The sequence below is a fragment of the Acinonyx jubatus genome, chromosome C1 (genome assembly GCF_027475565.1).
Source record: "Acinonyx jubatus isolate Ajub_Pintada_27869175 chromosome C1, VMU_Ajub_asm_v1.0, whole genome shotgun sequence".
Classification (NCBI taxonomy): Eukaryota; Metazoa; Chordata; class Mammalia; order Carnivora; family Felidae; genus Acinonyx; species Acinonyx jubatus.
In genome coordinates, this window is record NC_069381.1 from 6007747 (window position 1) to 6027007 (window position 19261).

At 41.8% G+C, this 19261-nt stretch overlaps 1 protein-coding gene across 4 annotated transcripts in view; it reads right to left on the reverse strand.

The window, feature by feature from the left end:
* Positions 1-19261, reverse strand: part of RERE (arginine-glutamic acid dipeptide repeats) — a 418258-nt gene that overhangs the window by 258588 nt on the left and 140409 nt on the right. The gene's annotated exons all lie outside the window — the stretch shown is intronic.

A 19261-nucleotide genomic window follows, 5' to 3' on the forward strand; every position in this document is an offset into this window, starting at 1 on the left:
ACTATTTCCACCTGGAAAACCAATAATCTGGACAGACTCAAAACATGTCTCAAGATGTCTCTCACAGGGTACTATCTTCGGAAAACTTTCTAGCCACACTCCAAATTTCCAGAGCTCCTCTGAAGAACAAACCAAGTGTGGACGCAAACAAAAGTGATGACCGCAAAACAAGATTCTTTTGCCTTCAATGTACCTTTTCCCATCTTCGAAGTCTACTATTCTATTTATTTTCCATGAAAAATGGTACCTCTGAAGATACATTATCTCTGTCTGAACAAAACATAACAGCTTCCAAAAACAATCTTCCATCTTTAGGGAATATTAGGTAGTTTTTACATTCTTCCAAATTTCCACTCTTAGTAATTTCCCTAATAAACTCCTCCCTAGAACTAAACCCAACAAGGAAAGCCTGACGTTCTTAAGACTTTACAATGAGAAGACAGAGTCCCAAATTCCAACCCAACACGGTTCTTAACAAAAATGTTATGGGGGGGGGGGGGGGAGGACAACAGATGGACACAGACTGTTTTGTTTACCAGTCAGTTTTTGGACAGTCATAATCGCCAGTAATTTATCTTTCACAGCCCTGTATCATCTTCTTTCATTTGCTCAACAATCTGTATTTAACACTATCTATGTGCCAGGTGTTCGGAACTGAAGATACAATGACGGAAGAACTCAAGAGTCCTCGCCCTCAATGCTCTAATGCCAAAAAAGCAAACTGATCAATATGAGAACCATCTGTTTCTCGTGTTACTAGGGCCGGATGAGAAACAACATACGCAAACAAACAAAAGATCGGTCCTCTTTACTTAGACAGCAACAAACAAATCAGCTTGCAATTACATGCCTTAGACACAGAGAAAATTCTCTTCGGTCACGCCAAAACCATAAAAAGTATCATATACTCTCTCCAAAGCTCTTAGGTCAAATCTGACACCAGAGAAGACCTTTCCATAAGCACCTCAACTATCCTTAGGCATTCGAGAAAATAAAAAATGTTCACAACCACCTATGGGAGACAGACCCATGAAGGAGCAAATAAAGCTGATCATTTAAAACAGAGTCAGAAGGGGGAAAGCATGTAGCACAAACCTAGATTGCTTCCTTCTACACGGGAAATATGCTTCTAGATAGGATTTCCATTTTCTAAACATATTTTAAGAAAATGAAAAATTATCTTAGTGCCTGCAAAAGTTCTGCCCGTATGAATCATCTGCTAAACAGACAGTAATAAACTCCTAAGTCCCTGTAGGCCACTAGTGCTAGCAAGTGAAAATACTCAAAGAGACATATTACTTTCTCCACTGGGCTTAAGTTAAAGCATGAACAAGCCAATCATGCAAGAAAGAAAACTATCAGCTAACGCCGTTGTTAAAACATTCCTCTTTGACACTGAAAAACATACCAAGGTCTCCCGGGAATCCGAAAGAACAAGGGCTTAGGCTGAAAACCTCGCAGATGTATCTCAGGACAGACATCTGATGAATTTAAGAAAAAGACCATTCTCTCCAGGGTTAAGAAGATAACCAGAAAATTATGTAAAAATATTATTTCAGCACTCAAAAAGGAAAAAAATAGTAAGTCCAAATTATACATCCAACACCACTCCCTACAAAATCATATACTAGCTTCTATTTACAAAGAAATTTGAGTTGCTTCTGCCAAGAGTAAGCAAGAAAGAAAAATTCAAGAAAAAACAGAGAAAGCATCCACAAAATGAAATCCCGTGTGTGTATCCAACTTTCAGGTAACTAAGAACAGTGATAATCCAAAACAAAAGGCAATTACCATTTACATTTGGCTCTAAAATACAGTGCAGTGGGGATATTTTTTTCCCTCTGCATTTCCCATACTAATCATAATTTTTCTGAGCTTCATCTCACAATGACCAACATACAACAATAATGTGACATTTAAGGAAAGGGACCCAGAGAGAAGCCAGATGGCACTGAGAAGGGTAGTTGTCACTTCAATTTGCTAGAAAAGATTTGCCATTACAACAACAGCGTTTTTGTTAACAACACCGGCTTCACAGCAGACTCCTGCCATGATCTCGCTCAGTTCTTTTTCTCAACTCAGTGAAGTGAACCAGACAGAAGTCACCGTCCCCACTTTACAGACTACGGAAGGGCAACTGAGAAGAGATCGTGTGCACAAAGCCATACACCCAATGATTCTTCCAAAGGGAAAGCAGTCCTACAGGTAAACCCCATCCAACCTGAACAACCTACTCCTCAGGTTACAATCTATGTTCCCAGGGTCACCAGCTCTTCATAGGTGCTAACTTTTCCCACAGGCATCCAGGCTGATAATTCACACAGACAGATTTAGGAAACCTGTCTTTGCCCTTCCCTTCCAGAAAAGAAATTCTTGTCCACTAAGAAAGACAAAAACGTTGAAAGTGTCTCTGTCAATCCACTGCTCCACCCACTTGAACAGAGAGCAGTATAACATATTGTAACAAATAACACGAGAGAAAATCTACTCTATAACATGTTCAGATTCACAACAATCTTCATTTATTCACAGAACAAATGTCTACCAAACCCCTACTGTGTACTAGTTAGCGTTCTAGGTGTGAGGAGAGTAGCAAAGAACCACAAACTCCCTGCCCTCGTGGCATTTATGTTTTAGGGACTGGGGAAGAGAATCATACCCAAAAGAGTAATATATATATATATATAGTACATGAAAAGATCTTACATGGGGAATCCAAAGGGGACATAGAGTATGGGTACATTGCAATTTTAAATGATGGTCAGGGAAGCCCTCAGGGTTTGCCCCGAGCAAGACATTTAGAGAAAACGCCCTAAGGGCACACGAAGGGAGAGCATTCCAGCAGAGGGAAAGCAGGTGCAAATGTCCAGAGGCAAGAGTGAGCCGGGCACACTCAGGACATAGGAGGCTGCAGTGGTATGAGAAAAAGAGAAGCAGCTGGAGAGGAGATGGGGGCGAGGGGTGGGGGGGCTGGATCCTGGCTTGTAGGCCAGAGTAAGAACTTTGATGCCTTTACTCAAGTGCCATGATGTGACATGCAGTGACTCGAATGACACTTGAGCCACTGCGGGGATCTGAGCCACAGAGCAAGAAGACATGATCTGACTTCTGTTCAAGATCACTCTGGCCAGTGAGAAAAATCCTGAAGGGATGCACGTGTTGCAGCACTAAGACCGGCCAGGGAGGCGGCTGGCTACAACAGGCCAGGTAAGCGGCGAAGGCAGCTGGGGCAGACTGGCATGGTGGTGGCAGAGAGGGGACAAGTCCTGTTTTCTATGTATCTTTAAGATAAGGGTCAAACAGGATGTGCTGACAAACCGGGAGGTGAGGTGTGAGCGAAAGAAGTCAGGAATAACCCCAAGCTTTCTGGCATGAGCCACTGGGTTAATGAAGCTGACATTACGCAAGTTCTGGAAGGAAGATCAGGAGCTCAGGTATGAACATGCAGAGTTTGAGAAGCCTATAAAAACCACATGAAGATTTTCAGAGGTCCAGGCCGGAGACAAAAACTTACTTTTTAATTTAGTTTTGAAAGCCACGAGATTGTGTGATGTCACCAAGGAAGCGAAGGTGAATAGTTTTTCTGAGAAAAATTTTTTAAGCCCACAAAAACATGTACTGCTCGTGCTGGAGTGGAGAGGATCTTCAAAACAGACTTACAACTCACATTTCCAAAAGCAGCACCCCTAGGACTCGTGGCAAACACATCCTCCTCTCACTGGTTTCCACACTCATCAGGTTGTGCTTCGTCATCTCACCTCAACTGCTAAATCCGGGCAGCCGGCCTGGCTCTGTCTTCCGCTAATCAGAGTCCAAGGCCTTCAAGAGTCAGTGATACGGAAGCACTCTTTCTGACTTCAGGTGACTGCACCTTCCGTACAAACATCGCTCGCCCCTTCAAAATCAAGCCAACAACCCACCCGCAAACCCCTCACTACCGATCCGAGCCGATGCAGATAAAAACCTAAAAACTCAGTCACGCTCAGGGACGAAACCGCACTTAAGAAACCCACTTCCTGATACTATCCAAGCAGGTCCCAGAAGGTCAGGCCCAGCACAGAGCTGGGCTGAGAAGCCAAGACCCAAGTTCTTGGCAGTGCCATGTGCTGTCCTGCCTTGGGCAAATCGCTCTACCTCTCTGAATCCGTTTCCCTGCTGTAAAACGGGGACGACAGCTAGCCACGCCACAAGAGCTGCTGTAAGGATTAAGTTAATTAAGCATACCATATGGAGATGCGCTCACAGATTGCAAAGCGCTCTACAAATGTAAACTCTCAACAGTAGATAATCCCCAATAGTACACTGTGCCATGCAAGACATACATGGAGCCCAACACCATCCATACCCTCAAGAACTTATCTTCTCTTGCGGGGAAGTGGGGGTTCTACTGCACAATTAAGAACCAGATCGTGTAAAATTGACTACAAATAACAAAATTTCAAACAGATCCTCTCTGGGATCATGTAAAACTCACTTATCCATGAAAACTTGCCTCTCCCTCCTGACTTTTCACTCCCTGAATTCCAATCATCTCACTTACTCAAGCCAGATTCTGCAGGACACTTGACTCACCAAATGCAGCTAGTGAAGTACACATAATTCTTCCTCATTGAACCAGAGCAAGAAATATTTATGTTTGTCACATGCCTAACCACACACCAGGCATTTTGCTCAGCTCTTCGGGTCTCCCAATCACGTGCCGAATCTCTGATTTATCCGTTGCACCAGATGAAACGTAACAAGCCATCATCTTTCGCATAGATTAATACAACTGCCTTCTAACTGGTCTCTGTGACTAAAATTGTTTTTGCCTTCCTTCCAATTCATCCTGCAGTGCAACCAGCCAGCAGCTCTGACAACCGCACCACTTTTTTAAAACAAACTGTATAGAGATACAATTCACACAACACAATTCAGCCCTTAAAGTGCAATTCACTATCCATCACCTCTTTGCAAAGACTGCAGGGACCTTCACATCCTGACTGTCCCTTCACTTGTCTAGCCCCATCGCCACCTCTCCTGTATGTATGCTCCAGCTACCTCAAAACACTTCCTTCCATCTCAGGAACCTATCTGCTCAGAAAAATCGTCCCCTCCCCTCGGTCTACCTAACCTCAGCTCAAATTCAGGCCCTCAGGCATTTCTGCTGCCCAACTCCAGGAAGGCTCCCAGACAGACCAGAGTCCAGACTCCCACTGTTCCCCATCCTGCCTAGAAAAGGACCCTCGCGGATCCCACTACTGTCATCATTGTTTTTTTAATTTTTTAAAAAAAATTTTAATGTTTATTTTTTATTTTTGAGAGAGAGAGAGAAAGAGAGAGACAGAGTGCAAGCAGGAGAAGCAGAGAGAGAGGGAGGCACAGAATCCGAAGCAGGCTCCGGGCTCTGAGCTGTCAGCGCAGAGCCCGATGCGGGGCTCAAACCCACGAACCATGAGATCATGACCTGAGCCGAAAATCAGACACTTAACCAACTGAGCCACCCAAGCGCCCCACGTCATCTGTTGTTAACCTGTGTCCTTTCTCCACCACCTGACAAGAACCATGCCTACCTATCACACGTTCACTGAAACAACTCCCACTAAAGCCATTTCCTCTCTGTTATCAAGTCCACCTCATTACCATCTGGCCATTCAGCATCCCCTGAGAGGGCTGACCACACACCCTCCTTCTGGAAAGGCCTTTTGCCTTTGGCTTACCTGGCACGGTCCTGTCTTGAGCCTACCTGGCTGACCCTTGGCCCCCAGCCGGGCCAGCCAGTGCGAGTTCCACAGGGCCCTGTGCGGGGCCCCCTTCTCCCAACGCCCATCCTGGCCAATCTCCTACCCTTCCGTCGGTCCACACACACCACACGCACACAGGTGATCCCCAAATGTGTCTACCAAACCTCGGCAGAGTGAAGACTGTCCACCTGAAGTCTCCTCCTGGAGGTCTCCAAAGTGTCCCCAGCATATCCAAACTGAAGGCACACTCTGGCCCCAAGTGAGCCCCTCTTCTAGATGGTCTCTCCCGGTGACTAGTTCCCCTGCTCATCCTTGCTACGCAGGAGAGGCAGCATCTTTACTGCCCACCTTTCATCCTGACGTCGACAAATCCCGTCACCGTTGCCTCGTAAGTTTCTCTCAAGCTCCTCTACTTCAGGACGCCTCCAACACCACAACCTCAGTTGAAGTTACTAGGACAGGGGTGCCTGGGGGGCTCAGTCAGTTACGCGTCCGACCTCGGCTCAGGTCACAATCTCACGGTCTGTGGGTTCGAGCCCCGCGTCGGGCTCTGTGCGGACAGCTCGGAGCCTGGAGCCTGCTTCGGATTCTGTGTTTTCTGCTCTCTCCCTGCCCTTCCCCTCCTCACACTCTGTCCAAATCTCTCTCAAAAAATAAATAAACATTTAAAAAAGTTGTTTTTAATTATTCATGAAAAAAACAGGTCATATGATCAACCTAACCCCATTCAGTAGGTACTGTTGTTATATACATTTTCCCAAAGCAAAAGCAAGCACAGACAGGCTGAGCAAGCTGACCAAAAATCACACAACTATGTGTTAGATCTAGAATACGAACCCAGGCCACTGACTCCAGAGCCTAGACTCTTAACCACAAGGCCATATTGCCTTAAATTACCCGTCCTTAAAAGCCAAGCTATCCAAAAGGTGTCACTGTAGGCCCTTGAGATGAAAACAGCATTTTGGGAACATTCACCTTGCCTGGCTGGAGGTATTTGCCATTAAGAGGTGTTAGTCCAATCCGTACAAGCTTGCTTTCAAATCCACTCTCTGAAAGTCTAACTAGATCAGGGACCAAAGCACCTCAAGAACATCTGCCTCTGCCATTTCTGCATTTACCATCCTCCTTTAGGAGCAAAAGGAGATGGTCCCAACATGGAAGACCCAAGAAAACTGCCCAAGAAATATGGGGCCAGCAGATCTGTGAACCCTGGCAGAGGTAAGACTGTGTTTTATCTAAAAGTGATGTGGTACTAGAAGCAGGTTGTGAAGTTCTTCCCCCAGACAAACCCGACCGTACAGGCAAATGGCTGGCTACACATGCCCCTCCCACGATTCTCTACACTTGGGGTTAATGAATATTTAAACTGCCATCAATCCTGAGTTCGTACCCTCATCCCTAGAGCATACGTCTTATTTGAAGAATCTGCACAATGGAGATGGGATGTACTAGCCAAATTCGGAGAGGGAACTTTGTGGCACCAAAACATAAGGAAGCACAGAATGAACGCCCCTTATTCAGAAGTGGATGTAATGCTTAAAGGAACACTCCCCCCCTCAGAAGCTTGGGGGGAGAACTGAAAGAATGAAGACGAGCGGACTCTGACAAATATATTGATTTCTTCCAAAAAGACAGAATAACAAAACACAGGACCTACAAAAGGTTTGGAAAGCACCTAGAACAGCAAAACTCTAGATTACAATTAACAACTCAATTAAAATTAAATAACAAACAATATCCAATCTTCTTATTTGAAGTAGGAGTAAGGAATTCCAAAACATGAGGTGCCTAAGCAGGTTTCCATACATAAACGAGAAAACAAATAACCAATCAACCCATCATCCTTTTCTTTAAAGAACACACAAACTCACTTAATATAAGCAATCGTTGTCCTATACCGTTAAATGTGAAATTCTGCCAAATCCACACAGAATTTTTTGCTTTGCACACTACCTACAGTTGTGTCTCTGCTGCTCAGTGGGTTAGGGAAAATTTGCCGTCACTCTAAACCAGGCCTACTCAACTGTGGCAAGATAAACACTTGGGGTCAGATCATTCTTTGTTGTGTGGAAGCTGTCCGCCGCCCTGTGCATTATCCCTGGTCTCTACCCATGGTAGATCCTAACAGCACAACCCACTGCTGCAGTCAGGACAATAAAAAAGAACTCCAAATATCGCCACATGTCATCTGGGAAGCAAAACTGCTTACAAAGGAGAACCACTGCTTTAAAGAAATAAAATTATTTGTCTATCACAGAGATTTCAAGGGGTTAAACACCTGTGTTGCTTTATTCACAATTATGCTTGACTAACATGCAATCCATAAAGCTAACACCATTACAAAAGCTGTAAGACGGCATGTTCTTTGTTCTCTGAAATAAGCTAGACTAATTCAAAGCACTGCCTGAAATAGTAATTACACAGGTGTCTAAAGCCGAATTAGGAAAACAGAAGTAACATATCCTGAAAACCTTGATGCTTTCTGGCAAGCCCTGAAGATTGTTAGGGGTAATATTACTCATTGGTGAGTTGCCTGATTGTGGGGCCAAGTGGATGCTTCTGTTATCATACAACTGAAGAGAAAACCTGATGTCCACAATGCCAAGTACAAGGGAAACCAAATGCCTATGAATTCAAGCCCCTGATGTGAAAGGGGATAGAATTCCTAAGCTCACTTGCCCAAAGCAAGGCCATAAAGAAAAAACGAAGCAGATGGAGAACTATAATATGGTATATCCGTACAACAGAACATTATTCAGCAATTACAAGAAATGGAATACTGATACAACATGGATACAAAACCTGGAAAACATTATGACATGCAAAAAAAAAGCCAGTCACAAAAGACCACATATCATATGACCCCATTTATAGTAAATGTCCTGAAAAGGCAAATCCACAGAGAAAGCAGATTAATGGTTGCCAAGGAAGCGGGGGACAGGGCAGGGAATGACTGTTATGGTTACAGGATTTCTTTTAGGGGTGATAAAAAATGTTCTAGAATTGACTGTGGTGATAGTTACACCTATCTGTGATATATTAAAGCCATTAAATTGTATACTTTAAATGGGTAAATTATAAGTGAATTATATTTCAATACAGCTGTTGAAACACACAAACAGCGATTTTACAAACTAGTAAGAAAAAGCTCAAAACTTTACTGCAGTTAAGAAAAAAGATGCTAAAACACACAAACAGCAATGTTACAAACTAATAAGAAAAAGCTCAAAGCTTTACTGCAGTCAAGAAAAAAGATACATCTGGCTAAAATAAGGATGAGCTATTACTCTGTAATTGAGTAAAACCACCTCTTAAAGCTGTAAAAGTATAGTTAATGAACACATAGAAGGAGAAGTTTTATCTCATGTAATGCTAAGAATGAGAGAAACTTTCTTTGGACCACAATCATCTTTTTGTTTGTTTAAGTTTATTTTTGAGAAAGAGAGAGAAAGCACGAGTCAGGGAAGGGTAGAGAGAGAGGAAGGAAGAGAGAGAAGAATCCCAGGCAGGCTCTGCGCCATGAGCACAGAGCCCAATAAGGGGTCCAAACTCACGAACTGTGAGATCATGACCTAAGCCGAAATCAAGGGTCAGCCCGCTTAACGCACTAAACCACCCAGGCGGCCCTGGACCACAATAATCTTTAACATGCAGTAGTATGTGCTCAGGCTTACACCTGTGCGTGACATGTTCTGAAGCAGGTAAACTGGACAGGGTTGCTTTCAGTCTGCAGAGCTCCAAGATGCAAAGTAATTCACAACCATGGCACATAAGCTCTCAGCATTTGACGAAAGGTAATGGCAAGGTGAATTTTATAGTTAATACAATTACACTTCACACATACATGAAAAACCAAAAGCATTCATAATGCACTTTTAATCCATGGGTACAAGTTATATCAAGGGAAAAACAGAAACATAAAACTCATTGGAGCAATCCTTCTAAAAACACTTAGAATCCGAGTCTTAGATGAAAAGGAAAGGTAGCCCTGACTAAAAGCAGAAGTCTAAATCAAAACTCAATTTGCCATTTTCTATGTCTGAGCTATTCTGACTGGGTGTGATTGTCTCCAGGTTGACCGAATGTGTTACCCTGCCTTCTTTGTTAGCCTGATGTCATTCAGAGAAAAGCAGAACCACCAGAACTACTCAGTTCCAGATGCCGTCAACCAGTAAGTGCGCAGGGAGTACGGGGAGTCCCAGGGCCTGGACCACAATGCTTAGATGTTGCAGCTGTTGTAACCCTGATCATCAAATAAACACAAAGTCCAGAGCAGAGTCTTGGTTAACTGTTCCATTAATTCAGCAAATATTTACTGAGTACCCACTGACTGCCAGGAAGTGCCCTAGTCCCTACAGATACTTGTGCGACCAGAATACACACAATCTGTAACCTCAGAGAGCTGAGAGTATAGAAGGGAAGGAGCAGACAACAAACAAACAAGAGCAGTGTATTACCTGGTGGTAAGTGCTACGGAGAAAAGCAAAGCTGGGCAAAGGGGATGAGGGGCTGTTAATTTACTTAAGGTAATCACTGATAAGGGTCACCTGACCTAAAGAACATACGTGAGCAAGCTGTGTGGTTGTCTGGGAGAAGGCACTCCAGGCAGAGAGAAAAGCAAGTACAAAGGCCCAAGGCAGAAGCATGCCCAGACAGCAGCAAAAGGCCAAGGTGGCTGAAACAGTGAAAGCAAGAAGGAAGCCAGAGATGAAGAGAAAGCTGGGGGCATTTACTAAAGTAAGAGGAAAAAGCCAGTTGCATAGAAAAGGAAATGAGTGACATTCTAACAGACACTCTCTGGCTGCCGTAGGGCTAGGAAACTATTGATTTAGGCAAGGTAGCGGCATGCAAGGTACCGGCAGAGGTCAGATTGTAGATACGTTGTTCAAGGAGAGCCATCAGAATCTGTTGTCAGATCGGACGTAGTATGAGACAAAGGAGGGGCCCAGATCTGGGCCTGAGCAACTGGACAAGTAGAGCTGTCATTTACTGATATGGGGCAGAGAAGGAAAATGGGAAATTCTGTTTGGAACAGGTTAGATTTGAGATGCCTAACAGATCTCTAGAGTTGAGAGAGGTTAGAAAGCTCTAGGCTAGAGATAAAACTCTAGTCTTCACCACACAGGCAGTATCAACAACCATGAGACTGGCCAGTTGAAACCAACAACTGGGGATGAAATACACAAGGTCGCAAGAAAACAGTCTGCAGCAAATAGGATATTACAGACAGGCCAAATAAATCTGTGAATGACCAGTGAAGCTACAGTGACGGGATGGTGGAAAGACCGCCTAAGGACCCTGTTCTGAAAATCCTGAGAGAAATGAAAACAATACACTGGTTTATTCACAGGGAAACCCAAAGCATATGTAAGGTGTCTAAAGAAAAACTCCAGATTAGTGATGTTACCAAAAGCTGCATTTAATAAAATCTAGGCTGCTACAGTCTTGTTGGTTTCCACTCCAGGAAGACACATGAGATGGGAACACTCCCCTACCCCATTTCAAAGGGAAATGCACCTGCAGTCCAAAAGAAGACCTGGGGGTGGGGTATGCTATTTGAAAGATACTCACCTTGCAAGTTAATAAAAGAGAATTACTGGATTAAAAAAATAACTTCACTAAGTAACATTTCTGAGTTCCCGAATTGAACACTGTAAAGTCCACATGAAAAGAGAGAAAGAAAACATGAGGTGTAATAGGCTCATTAGTGATGTTTACTTGGTGTCATAATTGGAATCCTAAAGAATTGGTGAGTCAAAGAAGGAGGGGGGAGGTGTATTGTTTTTACATACTTAGTATGAAAGGTTTAACTGGATTCAAAAATCTATGTGATTAAGAAAACTGTGATTACATTAATCAATTAAAGAAAGGAAAGTGTGCCACCAAATTTAAAAGATAATCATATGGGCGCCTGGGTGGCCAACTTAGGCTCAGGTCATGATCTCGTGGTTTGCGGGGTTCGAGCCCTGCGTCAGCCTCCGCACTGACAGCTCAGAGCCTGGAGCCTGCTCAGATTCTATGTCATCTTCTATCTCTGCCCCTCTCCTGCTTGTACTCTCGTGTGTGCGCATGCTCTCTCTCTCTCTCTCGCTCTCTCTCTGTCTCTCAAACATAAACAAGTAACTAAAAACTTTAAGATAAATAAATTAACAAAAGATAATCATACTCAGGAAACAGAATTTTAAACACTCAAATTACTAAATTCTAGCTAATGACAAGTTTCCAGCAACTAGAGAAAATGCAATATTTTTCTATTTGCCACCTCCTTCGCGATGAACAAATTCTTTCATTAATGGTGATCATCAAGAATTTGAAAACATGTTCATAAGAAAAGTCTTCATCAGAAACTGACTAGTCATTTTATGCCTACAATCTAATGTAAAAATGTATGGTTCACAGAAGCAAGCTCAAATTTTCCAACAGAAATTTGGAAGAACCTTTACTTGGTATTTTAGGCAAATTCAACGTTTATATCTTCCCTCACTGTTACTTCCTGTCTTATATTTGAGAAGTCATAATGAATTTTTCACAAAGTCCCATATAAGCACTCCCAAAATATTTCCAGTTTACCCAGTATGCTACACAAATATCATCTTCTACATATGTGGAACAGTGGGAAAAGCATGAACTCCAGGTAATCTGAACAGTACACGCATGTTCTATAGCTGACTGTTTTAGATTCCCTGTACTTGTTGGCACCAAATGACTGATTACATTAACATTAAGAGTAAGAATAACCATAAAGGGAGGGGAAGGGTCACTGCCCAATAAGAGAGTCTAGATTTCAAAATAAGCATTCTTACATATAATTATCTAGCTGCCATCATTCATCAGCAATGAAGACAGCACTGCTTTTTCTCAGCACTAAAGTCTCTCCATGACCAAGAAGGGCATCCAAGATGCCAAGAGCAGTTAAGTGATATATGACATATACAGCAAAAAGCTGAAAAGCACAAGAGTCAAATCTGTGGGTACTCAGAGCTAAATGGAGCCTGAAAATGAAGAAACTACAAGTGGAAAGAAGGAAACAGTAGAAGGAAGCATGAGACAGCACAAACCTACAGAGTGTCACCTGAAGTTCCCACTGCAGGTGTCAGCAGTAACCTCTCAGGTTATTCAGATATACCACACGTGGCTTCGGGCCCCAATACGTTAAACCATTGTACCATCAGTTTTCAAAGAGTCCCTTGGCAGAATATAAATGGCTTAAGAGTATACCAGTGCCTTTCTATTAAATGTTTACCAAAAAAATCTTAAATACCATTAACTCAAGGTCAGATACTAATTCTGTGTACAAAAAACAAACAACAAAAAAACAACGAAAACCACACACACACTTGGATATGTGTGATCAGCAGTACGTAGAAAAAAACTCATACGGAAGACAAGATATTTTTTTTTAATTTTCACCCTCCTCTTGATGAGAACAGATAAACATTCAAGAATAGTCCCTATTATTATATAGTAGCTTAGTTTATTTATTACAACAAACTTTAGAGGATGATATAATGGCCCCACATAACCCATGAAAAACCCCAGTCCTGCTCAGCTTGTAACACAGTCTCTAATAAAAAAAATCATTTACCTCTTGGACCAGGTCCACCTGGGAAGGAAAAGAGAATGCCTTCAAGTCTACGTCAGGGTTTTCCAATATAAATGTGGCACCTCTCTAAAGCCAGTGTCTGCCAAGATCTTGGAAAGATCATTGCCAAGAAACCCATTAATTTGCAACAAAAGACGCCAAGAGATAAGTATCAAAGTGAGAAAAAGTAAATATCATGTTTCTTTAAAGAACGGAGTGAGAAAGCTCAAGGCTATCAGTTTATATTAAAACATACACAAATTAGATCTACTGCATTACAATTTAAAATGTAAATTTTATTAAATATTATATATGCAAAACTGTAGGTTTTTCCAGAGCCCTTATCTTCATCCTGACATTTATAAATTATTAATGCAGCCCTGTATCCACCACTGGACTGTTAGGAAACCTTATGATTTATAGACCTGAACATTATCATCAGAAGGAAAGTAATACTGGGAGGGAAAAAAAGGAAAAGCTATGTCTTCAGAACTTTTCCAACAAAGCTTTTTTTTTTTTTTAAATATTAAAAAGCAAGTGAAAGGATGACACCTATGAACAGTAACTGCGGTAACAATGAGCAGGACTGAAGGAGGCAGACACTGCATTTCTTCCAGAAGCAAGTGCATCTGCTAACAAGACTTATATTGGTCACGTGTTGGCAGGCTTAATCAATACCACACAGGTATTCTTTTCTAAGCTTTCATCTCATAGACTCTTAAGAAAAAGACAGGAGAGCAATTGCCAGATTAAATGAGGTCTGTATCCCAACTGTTCAAAAGTCAAGTTCCCTTGACAAATTTCCTCAATTTTGTTGTCAAGGAAAAATTAAACCTACAAGCAAAATACTCCTTCCCTAATCCACAACCACAAAACTATCAGAAGTTCAGTCTATTGCCCAATGTAAACGTATATTGAAGCGCTCTAGTCTCTAGTGACCTTTAAGAACACCTGGAAAGTGCAAGCAACAATATTCAACACGAGAGAACATAAATTTCAAAAGCAACTGACAAATGCAACCTGGAAGGCTGAAATGTAAATGGAGCATAAGGTTACAACAGCATTCTCCAAAGAAATCCTCTTTCTCACTTCAGAAAACAGAGGAATTTCTTCTCAAATCCTTTCAATGGAAAAACTGCCACTTCCAATTAAAGTCAATTTGATCAAATCTATGAGACCTGAGGGAAACGCACAGGATCCCTTTCTTTACTCTTGTCCCTGCTTCCTTTGCAACTTGCAAACTGACTATCAATATGACTAACTACCTAGAGACATGTGTGCCATTTTCAGCAACTGGTAATTTACAGTTTTGTTTGTTTTTAACCAGCTGGATGCAATGTGTATTCCTTCTTCCCTTATAGGTCTGTCCCTTTTGATATTTTTTTAAACAAATGATATGATATGAACTAAGAAGCATTTTTAGACTACTACAGAATTTTAGAATTGTGTAGAAAAGGCAGTAATAGTAAATAGCAGCTCCTCTCATCAATGTAAAACCCACGGAAGCCCCCAATAGCAGGGAAGACATTTCTAAGCATCCAGAGAGCCTCATTACCACATCCACGCTAAGCCAATCCTACTCTCTACCAGGAACAAAACCCAGCAGGGTACATGTTTGTTGGTGACACTATTAGCCTTTCTAATAAATTTTAGGCTTGGTAATCTACCGAATGGAATCAAAGACAAACTGGAGGCAGATGATGTCAGGGCTTCTATCTCTAGTTCCCATAAGATGATGCATGTAACTGAATGGAGAAGAGATTTTAATTTTGAAGAGTGTTGCGTTTCAGTTGCCTATTACATAGCCATCCAGACTGAGGTATCCACTGGGCAGCTGGAAATATAGTCTCAGCCCCAAATGCTCAGGAGGACCAAGGCAAGGTTATGGACTTGGGAGTCTTCAACATATAGGAAATGCTAAAATACAAAGAATCCAAAGACTTTAATATGTACAGATACTAAATGAGATGGCCCAGAAAGAGCATTAGATGAAGACTATAGGGCTAAACATAGATACCGCCAGCTTTTCCCAAACCAAATTCCTAAAGAAAATAAAAATCTGGATGCCCTGACAAGCAGCCCAAAACAAACAACCATCACAATAAAACCTTCTGTTTAAAGTAAGTATGGGACACATTGCTTGTACTCATAATGTTTACAGCACATATTGTCCTATTAAAGGGTTGAAGAAGCCTATAGGTAAGAAAACTATTCAACAAATTAGTTATCAACAGGATCAAACACCCACAGGATATCGTCCAGTGTAATTCATCTCCAAAAACGATCAATGCCCCCCAAAACAGGGGATGCACACCTGGGTGGCTCAGTCAGTTAAGCATCCGACTTGATTTTTGGCTCAGGTCACGATCTCACAGTTCGTAAGATCTAGACCCTCTTTGGGTTCCATGCTGATGGCATAGAGCCTGCTTGGGATTCTCTCTCTCTCTCTCTCTCTCTCTCTCTCTCTCTGCCCCTCCCCTACTCACACATGCACTTGTGCTCACTTGCTCTCTCTCCCAAAATAAACAAACATTAAAAAAAGAGAGATCAATGCCAACTCTTGTTCTTCCTTAGAATAGTATGTGATGTGAGTTGTAGACAAGAGTAATAGAAATTCAACTTAACTGCACTTAACTAATCCTTAGAAAGTCTTGTTGGGAACTGATGCCCCAAATACCTGCCACATCAACTGGTCCCTTAATCACCGATCAGATTTTAGAAAAATTCTCCAAACTATTCAACCGGTCATTTTCTCCTCATGTTAGAGACCAACATCAACTTGAACTACAGAACCATATAAAGAAGGATTCACTTCACAAAAGTTTTAGAAGGCAAGCTGAAGGACTAAATAAAGCCAAGTCAGGTACTTTCTACCAAGAAAGGACAGAAGAACAGAGGGACAGAACAAAGGGGGTTAAGGAAAAGAATCTGCCAGTGAGCAAGGGAGAGGAATCCACTCCCTCAAGTGGGATATTAAATTAAAATGTTAACAAACAGCATGGGAATATCAGGATCTCCAGAGAAAAAAGAGACTCTTAACACCTAAAAACACCATAGGATGCCAAAGCAGTGGGAGTATCTCTGGTCTTAGTGTCTGACTCTAGATCTCAGCTCGGGTCATGATCTCATTCATGGTCCATGAGCTTGAGCCCCACATCAGGCTCTGTGCTGATAGTACAGAGCCTGCTTGGGATCTCTCTTCTCTCCTTCTCTCTCTCTCCCTCGGTCCCTCCCTCATCCCCCCCCCCCCCCCCACCAAATAAGTAAACTTAAAAAAAAGCAAATAAACATTTGTTGAATAACTATGTATCATACAAGTCCAATCCAAGCCATCTGAGAAGTAATCCTTAATGCCTCCAAAACCATGCCATACTATTCTTGCCCCTCTTTAATGAATTCCTTTTGCAATAATAGTCTATATCTTACAGCTTTGCATTTTAACGTATATTACTAATGTAAAATATCTTGTTATTTAGTAATTCATGTGTTTCATATATCGTCTCCTCTCATTCTTCTCTGTAAACCTCTACAAGCAGAAACACACTCTGGTCCTTGCTAGCTTTAAACCGTGGGCAAGTCAACTGCTCTGTCTAAACTTTGGTTTCTTCATCTATTAAAAAAGAAGATAATAATACAACACACGCCATGGAGTCATTGTGAGGAATAAGTAAAATAACCCATGTAAAAGTACTAATCTGCACAACGCCTAGCAGATACAGGATGCTCAATATGTGGCACTTAACACTGAAGATACTAACACAAAGACCGTGCTCTGCACATCCCTAGAATCCCACCGCATGATACACATTTTGCAGAAGACACTATGTTAGAATACTTCTAGCTGATCCTAGGAGTATTTCAGTTTGTACTGCGAGATAGGAAGAACTGTCAGTTGTCAGAGAAGCTTGTTCTGACTCCCCAAGCCCCTCGAAAGGGCTCTCACAGCCCTCTGAGAACCTCTTTTCTTCACACCAACCTACTCTGGCTGTATAAGCATGGTCTCCTGTTTCTGCTTAGATTCCTAGGAGCAGAAATTATACCATGGTTAACTTTGAAAGCAATCAAATATTTGATGAATGAACAAAATCCATTTATTAATTAGGCTTCATTTTTCATTATCCACTAACATGCTTTCCTCTTACAATCAAAGAACACAGATCATTAAGGCAGAATAATAAGGTTCTCATTAATGTTTCTCTTAAATACACGAAAACAGGCCACCCCTGGGTTTTTTGTTTAAAATTTAAATTGCAACTTTCATGTCACATACTAACGGAGTCTTTATATTCCCTTTTTCATTCCAACTTTCTCTAAAAGAAAATAAATAAAACCACATGTCCACAAAATTGTAACATGCCTGTCCACGCGGAAATGCCCTCAGATGTTATTTATTACAGAGCCATGTGAATCACTTATGAGATTAACACAGGGCTGTACTGTCCAATATGGTAGCCAGTAGCCACGTATGCCTGTGTAAAATAACTGAAATTAAATACAATTAAAAATTCAGTTCTTCAGTCTACACTAGCCACACTTCCAGTACCTGCCAGTAAGTGGCTAGGAGCTACCATATTGGACAGAGCAGATATAGAACATTTCCAACACCATAGTAAGTGCTATTAGCGTTGATTAGATTAAGTGTATATAAATAAAAATACTAAGAATCCCATTTCATCAATAACCTACTCCCTTTTAATCAACTCTATTAGCTCCAAGTACAAGAATATGCATAAATGCGAACCCATGGGCTTTATCCTTGAAGACAACAGATTCTTAGAAAAGATAGAGTACGAAAGTCCCATACCAATCTAAGGCTTCTTTCCTCTACTCCTGCAGCAATTTACACAACTTGACCTGAGGAAAAAAGAGCAAGAAAGCATTTTTCTCCACTACACCTTTTATCCAACCATAGTCACATCTGCCAAGTTTTAGAATCACAGGTTCCATTATCTTACAGTGTCAGCATTGCTTTGTAAATTTCGCCTTCCACACTGATCTCCTCTGACTCACTCAACATATTATACCATCACTCTACAATCAGGGCCTAGAGCCTCTCTGCCAAATAGACTATATGTAATGACAGTCTGGATAAATCATAAGTCTACCTGCTCTTGGGGGATTTTTCCAATCCTATGCAATTGCTGTGTGGGTATGTGGGAGGCTACACATGTTTCTTCATAATAAAAACAAAACCCCAATTTCTGCAAAGGTGGTAAGTTACCTCTGTATTCATGACAAAACATGACAGGCAAAGTTGTGTTTTTCTACAAAACTAGGAGCATAGGCACTAGGGCTATGCATAGAAGCTAGGGCTTTTAGGAGCATATGTTTTCAACCACTTATTTGTAAATAATGATTGAAATATCTCAAAGCATTCCCCGAGCACTTCACTAGTTTCATCTACCACTTGTGTTGATTATCAAAGGCTGCTTATACACAGGAAGAGGGGCAGAAGAGGAAGAAGCCATGACTTTGAGCAGGGATATTTTAGTAAAATTCCTCCCTAAAACTTGAACCATTAACATCCTTCCATAATTCAATACAATGGTACGCACCTTAAAACAATAACCTAGGGGAGATGGGCTTCTGAAGTGATGTGTGGGGAGGGGAATGTTATAACCTGGGTACGTGGCAAAGGATTTAATGTTTTGGATGAATGGCAGTCACCAACACCCTTTTCACGGAGACTTTGGGGGAAGTGGGGAAGGCTAGATGAACTTGGTCCATAATCATTCTAGCTTTCTATTTCATTACAAGTATGAAGGAGAAGGAAAAGCGGGGCGGGGGGGGGGGGGACCTTAAGTATCTGTAAGAGTTGCATTTCTCAGGAACACCTTCTTTCACCTGCAAGTGCCAAGTACCAATGACCTCTGAGGGGAAAGGTCAGCCATCTGCCTTGAGAGGAGGCCAAAATGTGAGCAACTATTTCTTTCCACTGAAAGAGCTTCTGAATCTT